Below are 26366 nucleotides of genomic sequence, written 5' to 3' on the forward strand. Positions count from 1 at the left end.
AAGTTCCTCACAGCAGAAGCTGTGTCCACTTGGCACCTACAGCCATTCCAAGGCAGACTGTGAAGTCTCCAGAACAGTTTGATGATGCAGTGTTGAAACAACTTTCTGCCAGTGCTGGTAAACTGCCATGGCTTGGCTGAACTACCTATAGCTAAAGAACCACATATGAATTTGCATTTTCAGAGGGAATTTCCTGTGAAGTTTGAATGCACTTTTTTAATGATAGCAGCCTATTCAACACTGCCTTGGCTCACCTGAAGCACTCTTGACTTTCACTGAGTGTCCATGTTCACATTGTGGCTGTTGAATTATCAGAGAAGCTGTTCCTTGTTTTCCAAGAAACTGTTCTGAATTCTCCACTAAATGCTAAGCAGAGCTCTGTTGTGCTGCAATTTTTGGTGAGGTTTCAAATGCTTTATTTTTGTGATATGATGAATTTTAATAATTGCTATAAGTATGCTATAGTCAAAATGAGGGAGAAAGAAACCCAGTTAATAAACTAGACTGCTGTGACTGGAATCTACAGCTGATATATTAAAGCCCAACTGTCATGCTTAATAATTAACTCAACCCGCTGGCAATACTGGAAGAGAAAATGAACATTATTAATAATGAGATAACTGATCATTATTTCTTTTACCTCCCACCATTAGAACAATATGTTGCAGTATATCAATAAACAATAATTTTACATCATATACACTGCATGCTTTCAGCAGTGCTTTGCTATCTCCTGCTTTCCTAACACCACTTTTATGGAATTAATGTTTTTTTCCAAGCTTCCTTTGCTGCCTTGGGCTGTGTAAGGCCTGAGGGAGCCAGTACAGGCTGCAAATGTTACTCAAAATGCCCAGTTTGCACCTGAACCCAAGAGGAATGATCCACATCCCCACTGACAGGTACCTATTTGTGAGGACTTTCTGAGCACTCTGAAGCTTCTGATTCAGCTTCTCACTCAGCAGAGCTCCTCCTCCTGCTGCAGCCAAAATCTTGGCATTGCGGTAGAGTAAATGCCCCTCAGGCCCAGTGGGTTGGGAGACAGTTCTCTGCACAGTAAGGCACCTGCCCACCCTGAAAGGTGGGCTGATATCACCTGGAAAGGCCCACCTTTGTTGGAGAAGCTTCATGACCAAGACTTTCCCCAAATTATTTCAGAAACCTGGTGTCTTTCAGTGATAAATGTTTTTGCAGACAGGATGGATAGGTTCTGCTTAAGCTGTGCCCTCAGTCACATGTGGGAGCAATGTCACAGGCTGTGCCACCCAACAAAGCCCAGCAGGCCGGGAGCAGAGCCCGGGGCCAGCAGGAAGCTGAGAGAAGGCCCTGCTCTAGAACTGAGGGAGTTCCACCAGAAGCAAACAAAGATGGTAACTTGAAGAGATTCCCTCTGCGCTCAAAGTTTGTCTGAGAAGACTAAGACGGGAGCTTGTCAAATATCCCAGGAAATATATGGGAAAAGGTTTTATGTATGTTGGTTGCGACTAGGTACAAAGCTCTTGCGGGAAAAGAGCCTCTGCAGCAGGCTGGCTGGCTGAAGGGGTCTTACTTCTTCCTAGAAGAAAGATTACCACTGAAATGCAATTTTATTTTTTATTGTAAAAGGGGGAAATATTTTCCAGAACTCTAAAACTAGTTTCAAATATAGAGATGTGTTGTGGAAACAGGAATGAAACATTTGGGGATTTCTCTCTACAAAAGATATTTCTAAATATTTCTAAGAATGAAAAGTGAAGACAAAATGAGGTCACTTGTTCTCTCGATTCTAAAACTACTTACAAAAATCTTTAAACATTATAGTAATTGGGAAGATATATTTGGGGGTGTCTCTCTACAGAAAATATATTTTGAAATATTTCTACAAATTTCTAATTTCTAAAACTGAAAAACCAAGCAAATGGGGTTTCTTTTTCTTGGGAGCCCCATGCTGCTGCCTGCCCCCTGGGCTCCCCTAGCCCTCAGGACCCCGCCGCTGGTCACAGCAGCCCCTGCCTGGCTCCTGCCTGCCCACACCGTGGGCATCCACGGCTGCTTCTGGCCATGGAGCTCAGCCAGTGCTGCTGCTGGCTGGGCTTTGCTGCTGCTGCCACCCAAACACTGGGGTGACGGCACCTTCCCTTTAGTGCAACAAAAGAAAGGGCCATCACTTGGCCTGGCAGAGAGCGGGGATAACTTCAGTGTTTTTTAGAGGGCAGGACCAGGGGTCTCAGGGGCAGAGGAAAGGACATGTTAGTCTCAGGAGGGGCTGGAGGTTGCTGGGCTGCTCCTGGGATCTGTAGAAGAAGTTGGGACGGGACAGAAGAGGATCAAAACGGAGATGGAAGTAGCTTGGGGATATACATGGAGAGAGGAGGTGTCAGTGGGATCTCCAGGAGAATAGGAGATTTCCTTGTTGATGGCTGTTCTGCAGTCTTCTTCTCAGAACTCTTGACAGGGCTGTGCAGGCCCTTCTAACTGCTGGAGGAGCTGCTCCTGCTGTTTGGGTGTGAGGGGCAGCCACTGTCTTACAACTCCTGTCCAGAGGTGGAACTGTGGAAAGAGGGGGTGGCTGAGGCCCCAGCTGCCAGTGGCACACAGGGACCCTCCTGCACAGCTGGCCCAGAGCTGGGGACAGCACGGCTGGAGCTGCTGGCACAGCTTGGCCCAGCTGCACAGCTGCCCCTCAAGACCCCGGCCAGCAGGGCACGGCTCTGGGCAGGCTCCCTGGACAGGAGCGGGCCCCAGAGCGCCTCTGCCTTTCAAGGGCAATCTGGTCCCTTCTCTTTCTCCTCCCCACCGTGCTTTGCCTCTGGCCCATGCCCCTGGGGCTGCTCTAGGCCAGGCAGCCTCAGTGGGAGCCAGCACTGGCTGCAGCCCTAGCGGGCCCCCCAGGACAAGGCCAAGCAATTAGGAGGCCAATGAAAGCTCTGGGCAGCAGCAGAACCCTCAGCAGAGTTCTTTGGACAATCATGGATTGGCCACACCTACACTGCAGCCTCACTGGGAATGTTTTCTGTCTGAAGTACAATTTCAAAAGAAGCTGTTTGAGGGAGAGGTGAACTAAACACTCACCCTTTTCTCTTCCAGCAAGTCCAAATTTGGACACAGCATAAGATGAAGATCAGATTCAAGAGAGGCAGGCCTGCCAGTAACCCTAGCCAGCAGCCTGTTCCCTGACAGAAACCCCTTCCAAGGCCCTTTTGAGCATCAGGAACATGTGCTGTGGTTCCAGCTGCACCTGTGGGAGCAATGGGGAGCGTCAGTCCGTGCTGTGCTGCACTGCTGAGCTGGCAGCACGGTGGATGCAGGCAGGACATTCTCCGTTTGCCCCAGAGCTGGGGCCTTCAGGCAACTTGCTGCCACTTGGCACAGGCTATGCCACCCAACAAAGCCCAGCAGGCCGGGAGGAGAGCCCAGGGGCAGCGTAGCTTCTTGGGCAGTCGCTGCTTGGAGGGACACAGGCCAAACCCATCCCTGAGCAGCCACTGCCAGCCTTGGCCCTCCCTGCCCCGTGACAGCTCCCCCAGTCCCAGGGCACAGAGTCAGGCCCAGTCAGCACCCAGTGCAGCCCCTGCCCAGTCAGGAGCCAAGGCTGGCTCTGGCCCTGGGCTCGCGGCAGGGCTCCCGCTCGGGGCTGCTCCTGTGCCTTCGGCCTCTGGGCACTCAGGGCCAGCTCCAGAGCAGCTGCAGCGGGAGGCACGTTGGTGCACGAGTCCCCTTTCCCCGGGGCTGTGAACGAGTTCCAGAGGCACCTCCAGCTTTGGCTGCTGCTGGGCCATGCAAGGGCAGGCCCTGGGGGAAGAGCTGCTGCCACACAGCCCTGCCAATGGCTGAGCCCCGCTGAGCCCGGCACAGCAATTTACCTTCTGAGCCTGTGCCCATGCCCATGCCTGTGTTTGGCTTGGCCTTCCTTCCTGCGGCAGGGGCTGCCAATCGGCCTCTGCTTTGTTGGGGAAACACCTCCTTCTGTCCTGACTTTTGGCCCATCCCTTGAGAAACAAAAAGTGTACCTTAACAGACGGAACAATTCTCCATTACTTTGATAGCATGTTCAGGACGTCATGCTTATGCAAAATCAGGTAAAATCAACAAATCATCTAGGCTTTTTCTGCTGGGCCAGGGCCCACCTTCTTGCAAACAGCTGCCAGTGCAGAGCATAAGTTGTGAGTGGATCATGCAGGGCGAGGGCACACACGTGCATGGCTCTGTCCTGGCACCTGCAGCAATGCCCCCTGGCTGAGCTTTGGGCTCTGAGCTGGCAGCTCTCCCAGGGGAAAGGCCTTGACCTACCTTCACCATCTCCCAGAGGCTCAATCCTGAACGTGGGCTGGGAAGCCAGATCACCTTTACCAACAGGCTCAGCTGCAACGAAAGGCAGGACACAACAGTTCCAATGGCACTGCTGAAGATTCTCCTTCAGGCCCGAGTGGCAGTGAGGGCACCTGGGTGATGGGTGCCCTCCAAGGCACTCCCTTGGCTCTGCCTTCCACTCAGGAGCAGGGCCAGGAGGACCTCGTGCCTGCAGTGGCCCCACATGGATGGAAGGAGCCCCTTGCGGGGTTGTTGGGGCAGAAAGGACTCCCTGGAGCTGCCAGCAGCTCCAAACCCAGCCCCAGGCAGGGCCAGGGCTTGGCAGTGGCAGCAGGAGCAGCTCAGGCTCCCTGGGGACACCAAAGGAGCTGAGAAAGGCTCAGCCCTGGGGCACAGTGCCAGTCCCTTCCCTCTCTGCTCTTCTCTGTGAATGCACAGAGCACACAGAAGGACACAGTGGCATTGCACATGGGAGGAGGATGGACAGCCAAATGCCCCTTCCTCCAACTGACAGCAATCCTGTGGGATCCCTCAGGGCTCCAGAAGGGAGCAGGGCAAGGTTTCCAGAACTGATCAACCTTCAGTGAAATTTAAGGGAAATGGCACAAGTGAGATCTTGCCACACAGCCACGGATTATTCTGTCAGGAAAGGTACTTTGAGAACTTGCCTCCAACATCTGGCAAGGTCTTCAAAGAACCATTCACCAGCATTTCCAACTAATCCAAGTCATGATCCTAGTCGAGAAGGGAGCACAGATGCTACAGAACCATTTCCATGGTGTGCTGGGATCCCCTTCTGCCTTGGGGAATTGGGCACTGCAAGGGGGTGGGATAAGGCTCTGGGATCCTCTGCCTCCTGGTCACTCTCCACGCTCTTTGCAGGTCCTGTGCAACATGCCTGGAGGGCAGCTGGAGCAGCCAAGGGCCCTGGGGCTCTCTCCCTCCCACATAGGAAACTCTCACTAAATGCTTGGGGAAATCTGCAGTGCCACTGCTGTCTCTCCCAACCTCCATCCCTCCCTCCTGCTTGCCCACCTGCCCATGGAACAGCTCCCACAGCCCACGGGCACATAGCCAGGCCCTCTCAGGACACACTGGAGCCTTGCTCTCCCCCTCTGCCCTTTCCCCACCATGGGCACCCCATGCAGCCGCTCCCAGGTTTCGGGACGTGTCTCCCACGGAGGGAGCCCAGCAGGACAGCTCAGTACCCGAGTGCCCTGAGCCTGCTCGGGATAATTCCTCTGGGCTGTTCCTGTATTGTCCAGGCTGTGCCCGCAGTGCCAAGCAGCAGAGAGGGCAGCTCAAGCCTCAGCAGGGCTCAGGCCCAGATGCACAGCAATTACCTCCTGTGGCTGTGCCTGGCATCGCCTCCCTTCCTGCAGGAAATGCCACCTTCCATAGAGCCTCTCTGTCCATCCCTTGAGAAAGGAAGAGGCACAGCTGGATCAGATGGAATCATTGCACATCCAGGAGGTGGCCTCTTCAGGAGGCAATACTTCTCCAAAACATGGATAAGGATCAGGAAAATTCTGATCCCCCCAGGCCTTTGGGGCTGGCTATGGCCCTCCCTCCTCCAAGCAGCCACACCTCAGGATGTGACTGGGGACTGGGAAAATGCAGGGGATCCCTGGTGAGTTTGGGCTGTGTGGCAGCTGATGCCCAATGCCTTCCTGCAGAGGCTGGGGAGAAGCTGCAGCCAGGCCACGCTGGGAAACAGCCCTGCAGGGCATGGAAGCAGCAGCGGGGCAGCGAGGCTGCCATGGATCCCTTCCCGCTGTTCCAGGCACGGCGTGTCCAGACGTGCAGCCAGAGCCCTCAGCTGCTGAGCCCCAGGACAAGGCTGAGGGAAATGCTCTCACCATTCCCTTTGAGCAGTTCTGTCACTATTCGTTTCAAGATGTTGTTTGGCTCATGTGGTTTCTTGTGTCCTGGGGCTTTGTTCTTCCCTCTCAGAGGACCTTAATGGAAAGTAGTTCCATTTCCTAGGAATGGAGGCCACAGAAGCAGGGCTCAGCCTGTGGGGTGAGCCGGGACAGCACTACTCACCCCAGCGATGGGAGCCAGGCTTCTCTGTAGAAATCAGCAAAGGGGCAGGAAAAGTCCTCCCTGCAGACACATCTGGAACACAACAGCCACAGTAGCTTGTATAACCTGGTTGCTGTGAAGTTGTCAACAATTATTACTGTGTAGGACAGTGAGAACATACCTGAAGGAGGCTCCAAAGGCTTCAACACTTTTCTCAACCAATCGAATGGGGAAGCCTTTCGAGCAACCTCATCTACAACAGAGCAGAGATGAGAACATTTTTCAGAGTGTGTTGGGATCCCCTTCTGCCTTTGGGAATTGGCACTGCAAGGGGGTCAGGTATGGCTGTGGGACCCAGATGTAAATGGGTAACGTCAAACTGCACAGGGGCCTCGGGAGCTCTGGGCAGGCTCCTGGTCACTCTGCACCCTCTTTCCATGCCCTGTGCAACATCCATGGTGGGGCGGCTGAAGCAACCCAGGGCCCTGGGAGCTCTCACTTCCACAGCTGCAACTCTTGCTAAATCCCTGGGGAAAACTGCAGCAGGCAGTGCCACAGCTATCCCCCTGTCCCACTCCATCCCTCCTGCCCCTTCTCCTTCTCCTTCAACCTACTTCTATCCCTCCAACCGTCTTTCCCCTGGGACAAATTCCCCAGCACACGGGCACATGACCAGGCTCTCTCAGGAAACAGTGGAGCCTTGCTCTCCCCCTCTACACTTTCCCCACCATGGGCACCCCATGCAGCCGCTCCCAGGTTTCAGGACGTGTCTCCCACGGAGGGAGCCCACCAGGACAGCTCGGTACCCAAGTGCCCTGAGCCTGCTCGGGATAATTCCTCTGGGCTGTGCCCATCTTGTGTGGGCTGTGCCCGCAGTGCCAAGCAGCAGAGAGGGCAGCTCAAGCCTCAGCAAGGCTCAGGCCCAGAGGCACAGCAATTACCTCGTGTGACTGTGCCTGGCATCGCCTCCCTTCCTGCAGAAGAGGCTGTCCATGAGCCACTGGTTCCTCTAGGAAATGCTTTGTTCTGCACAGCCTCTCCATCTGCTTCTGGAGAAAAGAAAAGAGAGAGCTGGATCAGATTGGGCTGTTCCCCATTGGAGCAGTGGCATCTTCAGGACGCAATGCCTCTCAAAGACATGGTTAAGATTCAGGAAATCCCTTTCAACTTTTTGGGTAGGGCAGGGCTCTCCCTTCTCCATATAGGTGCCCCTTCTGATTTGCCTGGAGATGGGAAATTGTGGGGCATCTCATGCCTGTGTTGCGGTTTGGTCTGCCTGTCAGCTGATGCCCAATGCCTTCCTGTAGAGGCGGGGGAGAAGCTGCAGCCAGGCCAGGCGGGGAAACTGCCCTGCAGGGCGTGGAAGCAACAGCAGGGCAGTGAGGCTGCCATGAATCCCTTCCTGCTGTTCCGGGCTCTGCACCCTCTATGACGGCCCTGTGACACATCATTGGCAAGGAAACTGAGGCTGCCCAGGGTCATGGGAGCTCTCTCCCTCCCCCAGAGGAAACCCTCCCTAAAGCCCTGGGGAAAACCATCCCCAGCGCTTCCCGGGGAGCAGGGAGCGCTGTCCCAGGAAAGGGGAGCCAGGCTGTCGGCTCACGTGCTCGCCACGCTTGTAGCGGAGCAGCCTGGGCAGCCCTGGCAGGCAGGGCCATGGCCAGGAGGAGCAGCAGGAAGAGGCGCAGAGCAAGGGCCATGGTGCCTTGCCCTCTACCAGTCCCACAGCTCTTGCTGCCACAGCTGTCCTGACAGTGCTGTCCCAATGTCAGCACCACTGCTGCCACCGCCGCTGCTGCCGCAACAGTTGTGCTCAAGGACTGACTGCTCGCTCCTTGTGCTGCTGTGCAACCACTGGGTCTGGCACCTCTGTGACCTCAGAGCCAACTGTGACCTCAGCCTGCTGTGACCTCATGGCCTCAGCTGTACCCCCAGAGTGTGCCCGCATCTGTACAAATGGACTGCCTTGATTGTTTTTGTGTATCCCAGGTCCATTGCTCAGCAAAACCTTAATTGTCACCTGCTGACATTGTGGGTAAGACTGTGTCCATGGAGATGCTCTTGATGGCTTCCCTCTTTTCCTGGGCTTGCCACTGGAGGAGGTCCAGGCCCAGATGATGCCAGGGAAGGAAATGTGCCCTCAGCCCAGAGACGCTCAGCATGGGCTCCCCCAGCCCTCGGGACCCCGCCGCTGGTCACAGCAGCCCCTGCCTGGCTCCTGCCTGCCCACACCGTGGGGATCCATGGCTGCTCCTGGGACCGGAGCTGAGCCAGTGCGGCTGCCAGGTGGGCTTTGCTGCTGCTGCCACCCAGACACTGGGGTGACAGCTCCATCTCTTTATTGCAACAGAAATGCTGGGCCAAGCTCTGCCCACCTTCAGTAGGGGCCAGAGATCAGGGCCAGTGCCTTCAGGGGGAGAGGACCTTGTTTGGGTGGTGGCAGCACCTGCATAGCAACAAGTTGGTAAAGCAACTGTGACAGGGGCATCGGGCATGGGCATGGCAATGGGGAATGTCTGGAACAGGTGTCCCAGACTGAGGCGTTTGGCCGCTCCTGTGAAGCTGCAGATGGACGCCTATTGAGACAGGAGGTTGCTGAGCTCCCAGTTGCAGCTGGCACACAGAGACCCTCCTGCCCAGCAGGAGATTCCCACTGTGCTCAAAGTTTGCCTCTGAAGACTGAGAGTTGAGCTTCTCAGAAATCCCAGAAAATATCAGGGAAAAGGTTTTACGTTGGTTGTTGTTGCTCGGTAAGAATGTCCAGTGGGCAAAGAGCCTCTCCAGTATGCTGGGTGCCTGGTGATGACTTAGTTCTTCTTAGAGTAAAGATCACAAATTAAATGCAGTTTTATTTTTTATTCTGCAAGTATTAAAGTGTTCTAGATTTTTCAGAATTCTACAACTACTTTGAAAAATCCTGAACTCCTGTGGGAAAAGGGAAGAAATATATGGGGATTTTTTTTCAACAAAAACTGTTTCTGAATATTGTGAACAATTTCTGCTTTGTAAAAATGTCAAATGAAGACAAAATGGGGTCGCTTTTTTTCAGGAGCCCCGTGCCCAGCTGCTGTCTGCCCAGCCCTGGCTGTGCCCAGACAAGCAGCTCTGCCAGCACTGGTGGTAGCACACAGACACCTGAGCTGAAGGCCAAAGATGTTGGTGGACTCAGGCCCTTTCCTGGCAGGAGGACTGCACCTCCTGGCCTGGCTGGACACCAGGGCCAGCACCTTTGGGGACAGAGGGTCCTGTTCTGGATGGTGAAGGCAACAGCATGTCCCCAGCAATAAGCTGGTAATGCAGCTGTGGGGAAGGGACAATGGACACTGGCACGGAGATGCAAGATTGTGGAGAGTCTGGTTCAAGCATGGCTTTAAGAAAGAGGCCATGAAGGCATACAGTTGAGGGAAAAGTAAAAGGCAGTTGTAAAGCAGTTTCCAGACTTGATTTTGTAAATAACTAGGTTCTCAGACAGTCTTCTCATAACAGTCCTTGGCTGCTCTGGGAACAGATATGGAGGTTTTGGGAACTTTTCATATCACAGTGAGAACACTAATTTTGGTTTCAATAAACAACCATGGGTATTGTAAACAAAAGGAGGGGTTAGAGTTTTCTCTGTAACCTATCATGAGCTTAGATTTTGCAATATGCATGAAGTTAATTAACACTGTTATATAAAGTGGCTGATTTAATCAATAAATCGAAGTCAATGCTGATCAACGACAATGTGGGTTGGCTTCCTTTGCTTTCGACATAATGGTGACCTACTCGACGTGATACAGCAATTCACCACGAAGAAGCGAAGAAAGGGTCAGGTCCTAAGCAGCGGGATGGCAGAAACGCAAAAAGAAGCTGAAGACACATTGTGCCTTAGGTGACCGTAAAGACGAGCCTGACTGATACGTGCTGCACGGACCTTGAAAGAGGCTGCATTCAGCGCTGATTAATTAGGTATGGAAAGGCAAGCAGCATATGAATTATTGACTGTCTTTTCACAAAAAAGGCAAATTAAGGGGGTAGATTGGCAAAAGGATTTAACAGGACTTTGGACTTACAGCTACGGTAAAGGGGTTTTCCATATGGTTTACGAGTTAATTGAATGGCGTGAATTCGGTGATTTATTATGGGAGGCTACTTTAGATGGTGATAAAACTGCCAAGAAGCTAAGCAAGCCATGGCGGGTGATGTACGGTGCATTCTTTCACTATGTCTCTGAGTGCAAGACAGCGGCCGCAGCTCATGGCGCTGTGCTACTCTGAACTCGGCATGGGCGCTCCGCCATGGGGAGCAGTTGCCTGAAATGCTGTGCTGTAGCAGCGGGAGTGGAGGCAGCGGCGGGGAGAGCGGAGCCGTCGTGCGGGAGCCGAGCCACGCCGCCCCGGGAGGAGAGCGGAGCTGCTGCCGCGGGAGCCGCGCCGCCGCGGGGGGAGCGACCCGGCCAGTGGTGTCTGCAGCGCACGCTGTGATTCAGCCTGCAGGTGAATCTTGCGAAACAAAAAGCCCACTGCGGGGGGGGATTTTTCGCCCACTCCGACACAAGCACCGCGGGACCAGAGCGCTTTTACAGCGGGAGCGCTTCAGTGTGAGACCTAACAGCCACATTAATTGTGACTCTTGTCAACAAAAGATTCCTACTGCAATTAAGAAACCAGTGAAAATAAACAAGCGACACCAAGGACTATTGCTGTCGAGATGTTTCTCACCTAAGTTAGAAAGGCCTTTTGTTTTTCCTAGCAAAGACTGTGAAACAGAAATCAGCGTGAATGAATGTGGGAGTCAAATTTCGGCCGATTTGGCTCGGCATTGGTTATGCTGTCTTAAAATCACCTGCATTGACATAGACTTTAACATCAGAAGCCCGGATGGCTCAGTCGGTGGAACATCAGACTCTAAAATTATATTTTGAAAAATTTAAAAATGTTAAGATGTGTTGGACTGATTGTATGAGTGAGATTGTATGAGTGTGCTTTTTGGTATAAATGCTGCAGCAAAAATGTGAAAAAAGTTATTTTAGCTTAATATTTTAGAATCAGGCCTGTAAGTAAGTTATAATAAATGCTATATTTTATGTCTATAGTAAGTTTTATCTGTTATTAAGTAGTTTAAGTTAAATTATCTATTAAGTGTTGTTAAATGTTAAATACTATTAAGGTTAAGTTTGTTAAGTTTATTTTCTGTTAAGTTCGAAGTCTGTTAAGTTTGAATTATATTTAGGTTTAAGTTATGTAGGATTTGAAGCCAGTTAAGTTCTGTTGATTTGAAAATAAGTCTGCTAAGTTAAATATTTTAAGTGCTTTCCCACCACTTCAAATCAACAAAGGACTGAGAATCGACCAGCTGATGCCATTTGAGCCAAATGACTAAAGGATTACAGACTGTAAAACTGATTTTGAACTTTTCTGAGAGACCCAGGAGGGGGGTGGATGCGAAAATCTCAAGGACAGAAAGGATCATTTCCAGGCTTGCCGTTCGCCTCCTCTCCAGGTTTGAATGAATGAAAACAGCTAACAGCCTTCTTTTCTTAGTTCAATTACCACCTACCGTGCAATGCCTGATAAGGCTGGACATCATGGCTCAGCTGGGGGTGGTTTTAACCCTTTGGGATAAAAGCCATTGCTTGGACCTTGGCTGGGGAACCTTATAGAGATACTGAGTGTACTTTAAAATGCCTTTACCTCTTTTACCTTGTTTTTGTAGTTGTATCCAAAATATGGTTGGTAGGATGATAGAGAAAACCTGGCAAACTAACCTCCTTTCTCAAAAAGAAAAAGACAGGAGAAGTGTGGAGAGTCTGGTTCAAGCATGGCTTAAAGAAAGAGGCCATGAAGGCATACAGTTGAGGGAAAAGTAAAAGGCAGTTGTAAAGCAGTTTCCAGACTTGATTTTGTAAATAACTAGGTTCTCAGACAGTCTTCTCATAACAGTCCTTGGCTGCTCTGGGAACAGATATGGAGGTTTTGGGAACTTTTCATATCACAGTGAGAACACTAATTTTGGTTTCAATAAACAACCACGGGTATTGTAAACAAAAGGAGGGGTTAGAGTTTTCTCTGTAACCTATCATGAGCTTAGATTTTGCAATATGCATGAAGTTAATTAACACTGTTATATAAAGTGGCTGATTTAATCAATAAATCTAAGTCAATACTGATCAATGACAATGTGGGTTGGCTTCCTTCGCTTTCGACACAAGATGACAAGTCCAGTTGATTCTAGAAGTGTAAAAATGTTCAAAGTTATTCTGAATTCTAAAACTGCTTATAAAAATCCTTAACTGTTATGGAAAAAGGGGGACAAATTTTTGGCGATTTGTTTATTAGGAAAAAAATAATCCCGAACTATTTCTAAAAGTTTCTAATTAATAAAATGATGAACTAAGCAAAAATATGGTGTCTCAGGAGCCCTATGCTTGGCCACTGCTTGCCCACCCATGGCTGTGCCCAGACAAGCAGCTCAGCCTGTGCTGGTGGTAGCTCACAGACACATGAGCTGAAGGCCAAAGACGTTGCTGTACTCAGGCCCTTCCCTGTCTGGAGGGCTGCACCTCCTGGCCTGGCTGTAGAGCAGAGCCAGCCAACCTGGGGACAGAGGGTCCTGTTCTGGGTGGTGGTGGCAACAGCATGACCCCAGCAACAAATTGGTATTGCAGCCATGGCAGGGACAACAGACACTGGCACGGAAATGAGATGACAGGTCCAGTTCTCCCTGGCTGAGTTATTTGGCCGGTCTTGTGAAGCTGCAGAGGCGCTCCTGTGAAGAGAGGGGGTGGCTGAGGCCCCAGCTGCCAGTGGCACACAGGGACCCTCCTGCACAGCTGGCCCAGAGCTGGAAAGGCTCCCCAGCATGGCTGGAGCTGCTGGCATAGCTTGGCCCAGCTGCACAGCTGTCCCTCAAGGCCCCGGCCAGCAGGGCACGGCTCTGGGCAGGCTCCCTGGCCAGGAGCGGGCCCCAGAGCGCCTCTGTCTTTCAGGGGCAATCTGGTCCCTTCTCTCTCTCCTCCCCACCGTGCTTTGCCTCTGCCCTGTGCCCCTGGGGCTGTTCTTGGCCAGGCAGCCTCAGTGGGAGCCAGCACTGGCTGCAGCCCTAGCGGGCCCCCCAGGACAAGGCCCAGCAATTAGGAGGCCAATGAAAGCTCACGGTGGGTGAGGTACCACTTGCACTGAAAACCCCTCTGAATAAATATGCGTGGCTAGCCTCTGACGCTCTTGGAAAAGAGCACCGCATACACACACGCTGGATAATCCCCTCATTTTAAACTCTTCCTGCCTCTCAGTGGCAGGATTTTTTGTTGTTCTTGCTTCTACAGGAGAACCCCGAGGGGCATGAGAATCATCTGAAAACATAACCTTGCTAATACTTTTCTGCATTTTACCACATTTTCATGGACAACCCCCTGGTGAGCAGCTGCGGCCTGAAGTCATCATTCAGCACACCAGCGTTCTTGGAACCTATCCCAAGGGCCATTACCCGAGCCTGGCAACCCTAGTGCAGCATGACTCCAAGGTGCATCGCCCAAATGAGTGGAGATGGGACCAGAACAAATTGATGAGAACCCTAATGGGAATGGTTGGTGAGGCAATTGTGGTAACATGCAGAAAGGTGGAAGGAACCCTCCATGAAAAGGCCACCTTCATCATAATTGCTGGCAATTTTATGGAAGCAGGTGGAGAGAATCATCTGGACATCCCCTCAGCAAAATTATGTCCCATGAAGAAATGGGGGTGTTCCAAAATAGAAAGTCCCCTTACTCTGTGTTGCCGCCAGGAACATATTGGTAGTTATGTTTCAAGTACCACAACTACTAATGTTGCAATTACAAGAGATTGTAATGATGCATCACTTGATTGTTGGTACAGTTTTACTTTGGTCAAACCCACTTATGTGACATGTTGTTGGGAGAATGACACAGCTAGTCCATTAGGACTAAGAGGCTTGGTTTACACATTTAAGATAAACACTGTACCAAAACCCACACCGAGTGCTGTATAATACGCTCTCTCAGACCCAAAGTGTGAATCCTTTTTCTAACATCACGTCTATCAAGGTCTGCCTGAAATGAATGGGTGACAGATGTTTTTTTGGTGGAAAATAAACCAACAAGGCACAGGGGTTTTGCAGTAACAAATCAACAAAATGCAATTTTATTGATGATAACCACAGCTGAATATGCCTTTGGTTAGGGAATCTGGGGAAGAGAAGGGTAAGACAAGGGAAAGAGGGAGGAAAGAAGGTTAGGGAGGGGCTATAGCTACCGAAACATGATGTCTTTAGGGGTCCAGCCATTGAAGCTCACTGATGCATGCCTCGGGGAGATCTCAGGGCATAGTCAATTCTCACCCCAAAATATACCATTTTTCATTGGGGGAAGGGTGGCCGAAATTAGGTTTCCATGGAGGGGAAAAGAATAGGAACAGGAGGAGGGGGGAGGTTATTCCATTGTTTTCATGGCCGAATGCTCGCAGGTTCATTTACTCTGGGAAGTTTTTCCCCCCTCCCTGAGCTGGGTGGGGGTTCAGTCCCAGTCTCTGGAAAGAAGTGCCAGGGGGGTGCCAGGGGGGTGCCAAGGGGGTTTCTTGTCTTGTCTTGCTTCCTTGGTGAGGGGATTCGCATCTGTGTTTGTCTGTCACTGTGGTTGAAGGCAGGCAAGAGGGGTCTTCTCTTGGAGGGGGGGAGCCACCCCAGAGCTCAGACCAGCCAGGTCAGGAGGTATTAAGAAAGTCCAGATCCATTGTTCAGAAGAGGGCAACATGCCCCTTCGAGTTCAGCATGGCATGTTCTGCAAACACCATCTGTGAACACACTGAATAAGCATGAGACTTTCTTTCCCAACTGGCTCAACAGTTTTTAATCTTTTGGTGGTCTTTTCTTATGACAATTGTGAGGCAAAAATGAAGGATTTTTGTATAGACTCTCACACGACCCTGTGACTCACGATTGTCTTGGGGGATCTTCATCAGCAAAACTCTGGAGTGTCGTTGGTAAATCTTCAAAACTCATTGCATGTCGTTGGCATCACCCCGGACAAGTAGGGATGACAGAAAAGAGTGGATAAAAGGAAAGAGATAGAAAAGAAAAGGAAAAAGAGAGAGGGGAAAGGGAACCAATAAACAAACACAATTAATATTCATCATCATAACAATTTTCACACCTGGTTATTCTTTTATAACAATTTCAAAAAATGATTAATTACTATAATGTCAAAAATGGTTAATTGATTAAAACAATATCATTTGTTTAACAATTTCAAAATGATTAAAACAAATCACAAATAATCAAAACAAAAAACAAATCATAGTATAAGCATTGTCTTTTAAAATTATTTTCTAAAAATCAAAGTGACTTTCTGTAAATCATACCTGATAATTACGAAATTGTTCTTAAGCACATATTCTTGATTCATAATTGCTTTGTGTCAGGTGTTTTGGGGACATCTGTTGTATAGAGTACATCAGCTAAGTGGTGTGCATTGATTACAGTTGACAATCTCCTAAGCTTTTTCATCATGTTCCAATTCAGAATGAATAGGGCTGCTGACAAGATAAAGCCAAGCATAACTAGGATCAAAAGAACAACAATTGGATGGCACACACTGTTCAGAACACCTGTGGCAGTAGGTGACCACCCAAAGAGAATATCCCACCACCTATGCTCAGCACCTTGCTTTACCCTCTCCATAACCCGGTGTATTTGTCTCACGTTGTGATGAACAGTCACCAGAGTCTTCTGTCCATTCTCCTTGATTTTCTCGAGGATGTCAACCAGGTCCTGATGGAGCAGCAGTTGTCTCATGAGGGTAATGTCCATTCCGATAGGAGTGAGCATCAGCTTGTGAATCAGTGTGTAGTTGGATTGCAATAGGTAGTGAGAGGTAACTGGAGCTTCGTAAGAGAAATCACATCCTATAATCTTAGTAAAGTTACAAGCACAAAAGTTTGAGTGATTCTTTGTATCTACCACAACATCTTCTACAAAAACAGAATCACATGTGGTTCTAAAGCACGCACAGCCATTGCCTATGTATATAAGAACTGTCTCAGTAGCCTCATGTGGGTGAATCTCAAAATGACAGATGTTTTGCTCTGTGTCTAAACAGATATCCTGAGCTACAATTGCATTGCTTTCACAGATGAACCCTTGTTTTTCTCGGACAATACAAGATTCCAGATTTACAGTTTGCCATTTGTCATCGACATGACGGGCCCATCCCCTATGTTCAGTAGGATAGAGAACAGCTTCGTCATGGTTTAATCCTAATGCAATAACAGGGAAGACCAAATGTACAGAAGCATTGCGTATGGTTAAAACAAAAGCAGTGGCTGTGTTTGAAATGGGATCATAGGTAAAGTTCACCAGGTTCCACCAGGATTGGAATTCTCTTTCAAATTCAGTGGCACTGTCCCAAATTATTTTCCAAATTTCTGTGGGGAAGGTGCCTTCCTCGCCCTCTCTTATAATTGCAGCAGAGACAGATTGCTTCCACAATTGTGCCTGGATACAGCTGAGGGCTAGGGAAACATTGTTCTGTGTAGCACTAAGTGCATCAATTACCAATTTGTGATCATCCACATTCACTCTTTCCCAATTTGGCAAAATGTTTGACAGCAGCCACTGGTGCATCCCCAAGGCTGACAGAGATGACCTCAGTGGTTGCTGCAATTTTGTCAGGTCTCTATTTGTAGCAGCCAATTTGTTCATTAGTACTTCAGAATCAATGCTATTCAGAATTCCCAATCCTGTACCCACAACACCGGTCACATCCCTTGGTGTTCTAATTTTAAAGGAGCTTCGTTTCCGAAGCCAAGTGGTCAAGCGTTCAAAAGAGGTTTGCAGGAACGGAGAACAGGCTGGCTGAATATCTGAAACATTGTTCTGCATTAGCAATTTGACCTGTTTGAGAGACCATGCCGGATTGAACAATATTTGTTGTTGGCCAGTTTTCCTGATTACATAAGGTCCAATCTCGAAAATTCTTGGGATGAGTATGACCGCTGGCACGGGTGAAGTGGTGACAGTGGTAATAGTGGTAACAGTGGTTTCAGCATTTATTACAAATTTAAAAGAAAGGCCTTGAGTATCCTTGGACCAGAGGCAAATTACCTCCGTAGTGTGGGTTAATGTGAAGCTGTGCCAGCAGTCTGGTATGCTTGGGTGCGTGCAGATTTGCTTCTGTTTGTTTTCCCGATCTGTAAAAACACTGATTGACATTGCTTTGCTGTAGTCAGATCCATTAACTATTCAACACCCAACACTAATTAGTTCACCCACTACTCCTTGAAGCTGCCAGGTTTTGCGTCTTTCCCATTCTTGTCTAGTATACAACTTATCTTCATGTGAAACTACTGTTAGTAAGTTCAGACCCATGACATTTCCCATAGATCCAGTGAATTGCAGGAAGGCTTGAGACCATGGCCACATGAAGGGGCTTCCTGTTACCTCTGCCAATTGGGGTGTGATGTTAGAAAAAGGATTCATGCTTTGGGTCTAAAAGAATGTAATTACAGCACTTGGTGTGGGTTTTGGTACAGTGTTTATCTTAAATGTGTAAACCAAGCCTCTTAGTCCTAATGGACTAGCTGTGTCATTCTCCCAACAACATGTCACATAAGTGGGTTTGACCAAAGTAAAACTGTACCAACAATCAAGTGATGCATCATTACAACCTCTTGTAATTGCAACATTAGTGGTTTTGGTACTTCAAACATAATTACCAATGTGTTCCTGGTGGCAACACAGAGTAAGGGGACTTTCTATTTTGGAACACCCCCATTTCTTCGTGGGACATAATTTTGCTGAGGGGATGTCCTGATGATTCTCTCCACCTGCTTCCATAAAATTGCCAGCAATTATGATGGAGGTGGCCTTTTCATGGAGGGCTCCTTCCACCTTTTTGCATGTTACCACAATTGCCTCACCAACCATTCCCATTAGGGTTCTCATCAACTCATTCTGGTCCCACCTCCACTCATTTGGGCGGTACACCTTGGAGTCATGCTGCACTAGGGTTGCCAGGCTCGGGTAACGGCCCTTGGGATAGGTTCCAAGGGCACTGGTGTGCTGAATGATGACTTCAGGCCGCAGCTGCTCACCAGGGGGTTGTCCATGAAAATGTGGTAAAATGCAGAAAAGTATTAGCAAGGTTATCATGTTTTCAGATGATTCTCATGCCCCTCGGGGTTCTCCTGTAGAAGCAAGAACAACAAAAATCCTGCCACTGAGAGGCAGAAAGGAGTTTAAAATGAGGGGATTATCCAGAGTGTGTGTATGCGGTGCTCTTTTCCAAGAGCGTCAGAGGCTACCCATGCATATTTATTCAGAGGGGTTTTCAGCACAAGTGGTACCTCGCCCACCATGGGGAGGTCCACTAAGACAGGTTGTCCATGGTAATGTGATGGATTGTTTGCATCATCAGGACCTTCCAGCGAAGGGATGATGCTTGGAGGTGTGGGGTAAAAAGCAGTGACTTTGGGGCAGCCGTTCACCCCCCACCTGCTATTTACCCCTTTAACAGCCTCCCACAGCTGGCAGTCCCAATTTGCTTTCTGGGGCTTAAGGAACCGCTTCAAAAGGCCATTTGTCCTTTCTACGATCCCGTTAGCCTGAGGGTAGTAAGGAGTGTGAAAGGTCCACTTTATGTCTTCGGCTCTGGCCCAATCCTGAACCACCTTGGCAGTAAAGTGAGACCCGTTGTCAGACTGAATTTCTTGCGGCTTTGGAAAAGTTCCAAACCACCCCTGCAAAGCTCTAACTGTATTTTCACCTGTGGCCCTTTTAAAAGCATCAGCTTGTACTAACCCAGATACAATTTCCACTCCTACTAACACAAAATGTTTACCTCCTGATTTCTTAAAAGGAGCAATATAATCTACCTGCCACGCTTCCCACGAGCCTTTACCTTTCCTCAAATGCAGAGGGTTATCCTCTAAAGGATGCCTATCCAGTTGCTTGCGGCACTGTTCGCAGGCCGATATGCATGTTTTACACATTTCCCTGGTGACTGGCCAGCCGCGGGCGTGTGCTTCCTGGTACAGATCTTTTGCACCTGTGTGCTGCCTTTTTACATGTAACCATTCTAACAGTTGATTCCAATCCTATGAAACAGTTTCTTTTTTCAGGGAGCTAAGCCTTGCTAGTTCATCAACTTTGTTGTTCCATTCACCTGCTTGATTCCTATCAGTTTGAGGAGAAGCTACCCAACCAACCAGAAAGTTTCCTTTACTGGCAATTTCTAGGATTTCTTTCCACTTATCTTTCTGCCACACTGGGATTCTGTTAACTTCTCAGCCATTCTGTTGCCAGGAAGGGAGCCACTCAGTGCAGCCTTTGTATACCGCATATGAATCAGTATAGATGTAAACAGGAGAAGTGTTTTGTACCTCACGCTGGAAAACACTCCAGAGGGCTATGAGTTCTCCTACCTGAGCGCTGCCCTCCTCTTCTGTGATAATCTTTTCACCAGATGAAATATGTAAGGCAGCCGCCTTATATTTCCAAATTTTTCCTTCCCGCTTTGAGGAAGCATCTGCAAACCAAGAGTTTGCTGCTATTTCAGGTGAGAAGGGTGGTGCTATTTTTATTACAGAAGCAGGTTTGTCTTGGCTACTATCCAGGCTCTCAGTGTCTTGTATTGCCAAGAATTTTGCAGCACCTGCTGTGACAGAAAAGCTGTTGCAGTAATACTCTATTTGAGCATACCATTTCCTGACTGATGACTTTTGAGCTATGCCGTCAGGTGGAGGGGTCCCATTTGTGACAGCTTTAATTACCTTGAAGGGACCTCTCAAGATGATAGCTTGCTGCCGTGTGATTTTTTCTACTTCAATGAGAGCTAAGCTAACAACAAACAATCCCTTTTCCCAGGTAGTGTATCTTTTTTCAGCATCTTTAAAACCACAGGAAAAGAAGCTGACAGGCCTTGGTGGACCTTCGGGACCTCGCTGCCAGATGTGTATTGATAGCCCTGAGGAGGCAAATCCCCATTCCACTTGGAAAGGGTCTTTAGGATGGATGGGCCCCAATGCCTGATGTGCAGTGGCTTCAAAAATCAATAACTGCAGTGCTTCCTCCTGAGAAGGAGTCCAATCCCATTTGATTCCTTTCCTCAGTAAATTGTAAAGGGGCCTAGCAATGATTGAGAAATCTGGGATGTGTTTCCTCCAGAATACTAACAGTCCTAAGGCTTGCTGGAGGTCTTTTTTGTTTTCAGGCATTTTCATCTGCTCTAGAGAAGTTAGAGCGTCAGGTGGGATGCATGTGCTGCCAGATCGCCACCAAATTCCCAGGAATTTCACTTCCTGAGAAGGCTTTTGGATTTTCTCTGAGGGGATCTTTAAATCAAGGCTCTCCAGATGAGAGATTATATTCTGCTGGAGATCCCCCACCTCTTTAATTTCCTCTCCTCCTACCAAAATGTCAATAATGTATTGGTATACAGCTACAGTGTCAGGTTTAGGTATTTTTTCTAATTCTTTTGCTAAAGCATGATGTGCTAGTGTTGGAGAGTGTTTGTATCCCTGAGGGAGTCTGGTGAATGTGTACTGTTGTCCCTCCCATGTGAATGCAAAGCGATCCATGTCCTCTGGCTGTATAGGTATCATGAAGAACATGTCTTTAACATCTATGGTTGCCATGATTGTGTGAGGCTTTTCTTGTATTGATGTTATCAGTTCAGCTAAATTTGGCACTGCTGCAGTCAGAGGGTCAGTGTTGGCATTCAGCCTACGGTAATCAACCGCAAGTCTCCACTTCCCGTTGGGCTTTCGGACTGGCCACACGGGTGAATTGTATGGGGAGTGTGTGTTAATAATTATTCCTTGATCACGCAATTCCTGAATAACTGGTTTGATGCCTTCTCTAGCTCCAGAAGGCAAGGGATACTGTTTCACATTGATTGTTTTACTGTAAGGCAGTGCAGGTGCGGTCTGATGCAGTCTAATGTTAAGTTGTGGAGTGCCAAAAGATCACAGGAAACCTTCAGTGTCTTCCCACTGCCTTCCTGAGAGGACATCCATCCCTAGCAGATTATTTGGGATGTTCCCAATTACCATTTTGACAATCAATTGATTTTCTTCTCCAGGGAGTGTTACTTTGACTAAAGCAACGTTCATGGGTTCTATGGTTCCTAAAGCATTAGGAACGCAGCATTGCCTTTTTGTTGGAACAACTCCACACTTCTGGGCATCTCTATGTGTCAGTGCAGAGATCTGGGCTCCCGTATCAACAATGTAGGTTATCAGAACTTTTTTGGGACCCGTGATTGCTGTAATTAACATGTCTCCTGATTTATTTTTTGTGAGCCTTTGTAAGTAAACCCAATCTCCACCCCTTCGCTCACCTGTAAGCGGTGGAGATATTAGTTTCCCAAAAGCTCTGTTGGTGAAGATTTGCTGTTTGTGATTTGGGGCACGGGCGGGTGGGCAGTTACGTTGCTTAGATTCTGTGAAAGAAGTTGCGAAAGAGTTACTTCCGGCTTACTGCTGGTGCTTTTCAGGAGACACGCAGCCAGGGTTTCACTGTCCAAGTTCTGTGAAAGAACCTGAGAAAGAGTTAATTTTGGCTCACTGGCGGTGTTCTGTGGGAGAGGCTGAGATGCAGCCTCACTGCCCAGGTTCCGAGGAAGGGTTAACTTTGGCTCATTGCCTGTGTTCTGTGTGAAAGACTGTGATGTATTGTGTGTACTGAACTGTGTATTGGTAGGAGTGTTTGTTAATTTCTGGTGAGGGAGGGGGATCGGTGCACTGGGCTGGGTATTTGATCTCCTAAAATTCCAGTTAGTTATGATTTTCTGCAATTTTTCAAGTGGTAAACCATCCATTATGTCCCGGGGAACCCCTTTCTTTATTCCCAGCATCCACCAGCATTGTCTGTTGGAAATCTGTTTTCTTGGTTCTATGTTTTCAGTGTTAGGGGTTCCCATAAACCAGACACCTTTTGTTTTTTCAGATTTTTCTTCCAGGGTTTTTACAGGCCCATACTGTCTACAATAGTTTATTAAATCAACTGCTACCTCACCCCATGTCCAAGTCTTGCGGTTACTGTTAGATGTGTCAGATGGTGCTGTAGGAGCCTGTGTTGGTGTGTAGGGTAAAGGTGCAGTGTCAGTGGACTCAGACTGATCAGTGGAGTTGTTAAGAAGTCTTTCTAATCTATCTATTGGGCTTAGAGCCATAACTGTTTTCTGAATAGTGATTGCGGTTGATTTCAATGTCTCTGGAAGCCCACGAATTAAAGGGGTCATAATTTCAGGCTTCACAGGCAATTGCATTGGGGATTCAAAACCAGGAATTAATTTTTTCTCATGAATCATTTGCAAACATGCAGCTTTTTGTACACTTTCTAGGATTTGGTCAGGGGTAGTGGCAATCGCTAAGGGATCACCCCTTTCCAGGGGATTTATTCCCCCGGCCCAACAGGCTGCACATTGTGTTAGAGACCAGGCATCACGCTTATCTCCTGTTGTTAGGAAAACACCGTGTCCCCAGTAACCACTGGCTTCTTGTTCAGTTAACTTAATCTGGTCTCCGCCAGTGAGGGACACACGGAACACATACTCCGTTTCTGATTTGTGGAGAAGGCGACCGAATTCCTTTTTCAATTTGGCTAATTCGGTAGCGCTGAATGGTGTTTGTTTGGTTGTTATGTGGGGATCCATGTCTTCATCATTAATGTAATTATATTCTGTTTTAATAAAAGGTCTCAAATGAGGACAACAATTTTCCCTACAATTTTTAGCTATTTCAGATTCTTTTTGTTTTTCTGCCTCGAGTTCTTTGTAAGGATAAATCTTTTTAATGCAAGGTGTTACTTCTTCTTCCTCCTCTGTAGAGGAGTTGATTTTGTGTATAGCTTTGGTGTGTTCTTCCCCAAGAGCAGCTCACAGCGTGTAAATTTCATTTCTGTCCTCATTTAACTGTTCTTGCAAAATTTCAACCAAATTTTGAAGGGAATCTATAATTACCATTTCCTCAGTTCTCTGTTTACAGCGGTTTTCTATGGCTGCAGTAAGACATGCTCCAAGAACTGAGCAAAGAATGTTTTTATTTTTACCCATTTTGAATTTTGATTCATGTTGCAGAGAACATATTCTATCAATGACATTTTCCAAATTAAACCAATTGTTCTCTGCCCAAGTTTCTCCGCCAGGTGATGGTTTGGCATGGTATTTAGCAAGCAACGTGTAAAAGTCAGCTTTTGCTTTAGGATTGAGATTTTCACTCATTTTGTGTGAAGGGACTAGGACTATACCAGGGAGCTGATTTGCGAACTCAAGTTACACAATCATACAGACTTTTGTTCCACTCTGTCTCCCTAGATAGCTGAAGAAACCAAATCTGTCTGGAAGGCACTGCTTTAACTGCTTCAGTTTGTCCCTTCCTTTCCAGACTGTCCAGACACACACACTCACACATATACAAATGTTTTCTCTGTGAGGGGACCAGAAACCTAGAACAGGGAAAAAGCCACTCAGCCTTCGCTGGGCTGCCCCTCGCTCCCTGTGTAGGTGAAGGGACAATATCTGTCTAAAAGGCACTGCTTAATTACTTCAAGTCTGCCTGTCGACGGAAGGGAACCAGGACATCATTTTGATCATCACAGGCTCGATTTTATTGATCAGTACGGCGGGTTAAATACAGTTAATAATGAGCTTCATACATATTGCAAAAGTTGAGCTCAGGATTGATCAGCTTGCATATCAGCACCTACGCCTACTTCTACATTCCTATGGTTCTACTTTTGATACTTTCTACATATTCTTAGGATGTATTCAGGACTAATCTCAACTCCCTATCCTCATGTTGCAGCAAGGTCGCTGCTGACTCTTCCTTTTAGCTTGCTGACTGCTGACTTTTCTCCTTCAGTTTAACCAGCGGCATTATATCAGTGTGGCCTTTCTCAGCCAACCAATTATTAATAATGCTCTCCACATTTCCCCCGTTTTCTTCTTGTGCAAGGAGATTAGTTTGCCATGTTTTTGCTATTGTACGGCTGACCATGTTTTGAATACAGTTAAAGATACAAGGCAAAATAAGCAAAAACAGTAAAATTACACCCAGCAGTCCTATAGCATAGATCACAAGGTTCCTCAGCCACGGTCCGAGTCCCAGGCCTTTAAGCCATTCGTCAATTCCTAAACCGTCTTCTTCCTTAAGTTTGTGAAGTCCCTGTTGTAACTCTTTTATCTTAGTGTGAATGGACACTGAATGATCAGACAGATTCATGCAACACATTCCCTCGAACTCTTCACATCCATGCCCTTGTGCTAAGAGCAAAAAATCTACAGCAGCTCTATTTTGCAAAACAGCATGGTTAACACTTTGCACATCTGCAGTTAACATGTCTAGAATTTGTGATGTCTTGTTCAGCTCATCCCTTGCCCAGCATCCTAATTGTTTTGCTAAATTCATGGCTTTATTGGCAGATCCTCCTGGTAAGATAGTTGAAACCACCACCTGTTTGAATGTGCCCCAAAACCGTGGATCTCCTATCTTGCTGCAGTCTAAGTCATGTATGCTACGTTTTCTCCTGATTGAATTTTGACTCAGCTGCATTAGCAAGGACACATTAGGGTGAAACAGTGACAATTTTCCCAAAAAACAGGTCCACCTTGTGGTTTAGCTGGTATACCATTCCACGCCCTGTCTCCACAAATCAAAAATATTCCTGTGGGTAATTTCATTGGTGCTGTGATATTTGTGCCGTTACATTGACTGTAATGCTGTGGAGAGAATTCACTCACATTCAGGGATGAATCTAGGGTGGCCCATGTTTCTTTAGGTTGGTTTAAATTCTGAGCACCCGAAAGTTTGAAGCTAAACCATCCACCAGCTGTAGTGTTAGATATGCTGGCATTTGTACTTCCAAAAAGATCCAACTCTTCAGGAGGAGAGTGCAAAGAGGTGTTAAGTGATTGGATTAGTAAGCATTGACGATAGCCATCACTCTGACCTGCAGTATACCCTTGTTGCACCGGCAATGTGATGTTTGACATGTTAGACATACATAACGTTTGATTGTTTATCAAACTGCAAAATTCTCCCGGAGACCACACCGGAAGTCCCACCAGGCATGTTCGAAATGGGTTAGTGACTCCTCCAAGACTAAGACAAAGTGATGATTGGTTAGTTTGATTAGCAAGCGTTATCCATAAATTTTCCCTTGGTTGACTAAAGTGTGTTACTCCTACTGCTTCACTTGCTACAGCATTGAGCAGTATTACAAAAACAAACCTCATTTTTCTTTCTGTTTACTTTGCTTCTCCTTTTCTTCCTTCTGCTTACGTTGTTTTTTCTTTCTTCGCTGTCTTTTCCCTGGTTTGCTAGATTGTCTATTGTAAGGCTGAGTCAATTCTCGAATATACTGATCTAATTCTAAATCAGCATCCTTGCTCACAAGTATAGCACGAGGTAAGTTTGAAGGCAAATCAGCTTTGCAGCGAGCTGCTATGATACGTGAGGCTCTAGTGATTTCAAATATTCTAAGGTTTTCCTGTAACTTCCACCTAAGATATGCTATAACCACTTGTTCTGCACTCTCAAAGAGCTGTAATCCTGTCCGTCCTGGCAGGCCAGTACTTTGTTCAAGAGCTCTAACCCAGATATGATTTCGAATCCACTTTCCAAAACAAGATGTACACCATAAATATCCCAATGACTTCTGTGAATACCAATAAACCTGATTACAATCTGCACAATGCAAAGCTACCCATGCATAGCATTTATCTTTATCCTTTTTGCAAACATAACAAGGAAGCGAATGTAAGTAAGGACCAGTATAAAATTGTGTATCTTCAACCCAAAGCAACCAATTCAATGGTGGTGATCGCAAAGCCTCTTCAGCCTTTTTACTATATGAGGCTAACAGCTCAAGGTCTTTCTTTAACACAAGGTGTATCTTATTTTGTAATCGTAGTTCTTGTTCGTTATTCTCCTCAACAACTATATCCTCCCGAGGGTCCCACAACAGTAAAATTGTTCTAATCATAGAAAATTAATTAGCAATCACTGATACCCCTATTCAAATGAGACCGTTCCCTTTTTTGCCTTCTTTTTCTTATCTGTCTT

This window comes from Melospiza melodia, chromosome 22, assembly GCF_035770615.1.
Source record: "Melospiza melodia melodia isolate bMelMel2 chromosome 22, bMelMel2.pri, whole genome shotgun sequence".
NCBI classification, from domain to species: Eukaryota; Metazoa; Chordata; class Aves; order Passeriformes; family Passerellidae; genus Melospiza; species Melospiza melodia.